The sequence below is a fragment of the Henckelia pumila genome, chromosome 2 (assembly GCF_033568475.1).
Source record: "Henckelia pumila isolate YLH828 chromosome 2, ASM3356847v2, whole genome shotgun sequence".
NCBI classification, from domain to species: domain Eukaryota; kingdom Viridiplantae; phylum Streptophyta; class Magnoliopsida; order Lamiales; family Gesneriaceae; genus Henckelia; species Henckelia pumila.
The window spans coordinates 166049055-166053301 of NC_133121.1; positions in this window are offsets into that span (position 1 = coordinate 166049055).

A 4247-nucleotide genomic window follows, 5' to 3' on the forward strand; every position below is an offset into this window, starting at 1 on the left:
TAATTTCTTTTGCTAATCCACCGTCTTACCCATTGAATTTATATGTGCAGTTTGTTGCCCCGATAAGAAAAGTTGCTTTGGAATTTTGCAAATGGAGGAAGAGGACAAATCATAGACCAGGGGAGTGTTATTTTTGTTTTCATTGTGTTTTTGTTCGTATTGCATTTGTGTGTTTGTTTTTGCATTTTGTTCATTGTTTCTAAAGCATTGAGGGAAATGCTTTGGATAAGTATGGTGGTAGTCTAGTATTTCATTATTGGTGTTGTGTTTGTCTTGCATTCGTAATAGTTTTGTTTGTTTGCATCTTATTTGTTTTTGTGTTGGTTAGCATGTGTGTTAAGTAGGATGATAAATGAGAGCCAATGATGATATGAAGTTATGATTTTTGTGAAAAAAATTTTGTTTTTACCTGACTTGACATGAGAAACCATAGGTGGAACCGTGAATATTTTTAAGCACTCATGTTAGACCAGCGAAGTGTAGCGATAAAATTGATGAAGTTTGTGTTTGTTTGACCATTGCATGTCACTAGGTGTTTAGTGATCTTAATTGTATCCTGTGAATTCTAATGATCCTCTAACAATTTCACTTATGATCTTGGGCGCACCACATTTTTTTTAAAAATATGAAATTGATAATTTTTTTTGGAAAAATTCAACTCCATTCGGGTCGTGGATGAGGAATTGAAATCCTAATTACCATGTCCTTGGCTAAGTATGCGGAATAAATAAGGTTGTAAATTTATTAAAATCAAAAAATTTAGTTTTTGAAAAAAATTTAACAATTCCATCCGGGTTTCGGGCAAGGGATTGAAATCCTAATCGCCTAGTCTGAAACTAAGTTTACGGGTTCAATGGGATTGTTCTCCATCCTGGTTATAGACGAGGGGATTAAAATTCGAATCCTATCACAGTTATAGCTAATTTTGAGGGTAATTATTGGGGCTTAAAAATTTCGGGTGCAAAATCCGACGTTGCGTAAAAATAATCTCAAGGAAGGTGTGTTTGTTAGAGGTAATTGGAAGGAATGGATGCATGCAAGTGACTCTTGCACTAATGTGTTATTAGGTTGCTAAGAAGTATTAAAACGGATTCTTTCTAAGTTGCATTAGCTGGAATAACATCTTACACACACATTCATGCTAAACCGAGATTGTATTATGGAAAGTTGATGGTGTTTTTAATTTTGGATGTGACTTCTCTGAGGCTAACTCCCATGAATTTTCCTACTTTGTTGTTTGTTGAATTGCTAGTCTTGCTCGAGGGCGTGCAAAGTTCAAGTATGGGGGAGTTGATAACTGCATTTTGTGTGCATTATTTTATGTTATTTTTATGTCTATTTTGCATGCATTCATATTTTTTATGTGTTTTTTATGTGATTTATTGTATATGTGTGCATTTCACTATCCGGGTTGATTTTTGTAGGAATTTGTGAAGAAATCAAGAAATTGGAACAAGAGAAGAGCCACAAAAAGAATTGCGGAGCAGCAATGGTCCAAAAATTATTTTTGATGTTATAGAGAAACACCGTTCAAATAAAGTTCAAGATGTTTTAAAGCTGCTGTCCAAATTTCAGCTCGATCTGACGGCTAGAACTCTGGATATCAATTTTTCAAGAATGCTGCGCGTTGGTAAGGAAAATGCACGTACCCCGGACATTGGTCCAGATAAGGGTCCGTGCATCTTCGTAAAATTTTGGCAACAGAAATTTAATACACGGACCTATGTACGGACCCATGTACAAGGTCCGTGAATGTCGCAGAATCAGAAAAATAAAATTTTCGAAAATTAAAATTCTTAACTTGCCGGGTTTTATTTTATGGGCTTTCAAAGACATATAAATAGAAAATTGACATACATGAGAAGGGGTTGGAATCGCACGCAGAGATTGAAGATTTGAAGAACACTACATTCTAGTTTCTTCTTCTTTTTTATTTTATTTTTGAATTATTGTTTTCAATTATTGAGTAGTTTTACTTCAACCAAGACGGCGAGATTGAGCCGAACAATTTTATGTCGAACATGTGGATTTTGATTTGGGATTTTTGGATTTTCATCTAGATTATTGATTGTTGGATTTTTATTTTGTTCTTATAAATAACCTGATCAATTATTTACTTGCATGTTGATTCTGAGTCGACTGATTAGAAATTGAATTCGATTGCTTCAATAATTGACATATGGTTAAACCGACTAGAAATAGTATTCGGTTTTAGTATGCGGTTTTAAGTGAAAATTGAATTCTCATAATTTCCAATGCATTTTAATTTGATTTGAATTATGAAAGATTGATCCATCAATATTTGAATAGGTTTAACTGTTCTAAAAATAGACTCTTAAATAAGATAGAAGAATTCTCCATGATTTAAGATTAAATCTGTATCCTAGATTTTCCACTTGTTTGCATAATTTTTTTGGTACCTACGTGTATCTTGGTTGTCTTATTTTAATTAAATTTACCTTTTAGCTATTTCAATTTTTATTTCTTAAGCAGTATTATTTTAAAGTATTATTTTTATTTAATTCTTCCCACTCCTTTTTTTTATTTTTTTCTATATTAAGTAAAATAATTAAATCTTGAAAATTGACTGCAGTCTCTGTGGGATCGATACTTGGACTCATTGTCCACTTACTATTACTTGACCTAGTGCACTTGCTAGTTGATATCGAATTTAGCGGTCAGCGGTCAGGTTAGTGATGTGATAAGATTTAATGAACAAATACCACTGATTTTGTGCAAGTTGGAGAAGATATTCCCACCAAGTTTCTTAGACTCGATGGAACATCTGTGCGTACATCTCCCGTACGAAGCCCTTGTTTGTGGGCCAGTGCAGTTCATGTGCATGTATCCATTCGAAAGATGCTTTCGTAAGTTGAAAAAAAACTGTTCGGAACAAATCTTGTGTAGAAAGATCCATTTGAAATGTTTAGCTGGTGAAAGAAGCTTCCATTTTTTGTCAGCATTACTTCAGTAATTCGATTAAAACAAGAGAAAAAAAGACACCGTGAAACCCGTTACATGATGTGAACGAGGGAGTCTCAGAAAATCTTTCGGTGTTCCAAATGTCTGGCATACCAATTGGTGCTTCTAAATCAAAAAACCTGGATAGCGATGAATTTCATGTTGTTGCTACGTATGTGCTACTAAACTATGCCGAGACGAGGTCTTTTATAGCGTAAGAACTGAACTAGAATATCATATAATTTACATTATTTGTGCTTGAATAAATATTTAATTGATTTAAATAATGAATTATATTGATTGCAGCAAGTACCAAAACCATCTGAGATCGAATGCCCCAGGCATGAGTAATGATGATGTTGAAGCGCAATTGCAATTTCATTTTCTTTTGAGGTTCAAAAACTATGTAAGAAATACTTGATTAATTTTCTCACGTTTATTACGAGGTAAATAATGTACTCTTGAATATTAACTGCAACATCTACTTCATGGTAATCCGTCGCCACCATCGCATATATCTCCTCCGTCGGCCGTCTATTTTACAAATGGTAAGTAGATCCGGAATCCTATCGTCGAGGGCTACATTTACATACCATTTTCCCCAATTTTTGACTAATTTTGTTTAAAATATTTCAGCGCGCCTCCGTCCTCTTCCAGCACCACCGCCGTCGGTCGCCGTTTGTAGTGGACGTTGAATGTGACTTGTTTCCTACACTATAAGGTATATTTCGAAATTTAGGGTTTGTAATTTGCATTTTTTTGTATGATTCGAAATATTAGAATTTATATGTGATTGTAGTTGATTTTATGTACAATATTTGTGCCAATTGGATTTGTTTGTAATTTTTTGGAAATGTTTTAAGCATAATTCGAATTTTCAGCCTATATTTTTTTATTTTTTTGGTATAATTCGAAAATTATTGTTTTATTTGTGATTATTGTTGGTTGTAAATACTGTAATTGAGCCGATTTGATGTGTTGGTTAATTTTTCGGTAATTATTTAACATAATTTTGAATTTTCAAGATTATTAATTAAGATTTTTATAATTTTAATGCCCGCTTGGTTGATGTTTATATATTTAAATTCTTTAGTACTTTTAAATACAAATTTATGAAATTTTATATAATATAGGAAAATTTTAGTTTAGAATTTTTAAAATTAAAGGAAATTTATTAGAATTATATTATTTTTTAAATTTAGTTCATAATTGTGTGAATTTATGTTTGCATATATTCTTTGCTAGTTACACGATTAATTTAAAGTCTACAGTAACTTTAAATGTCA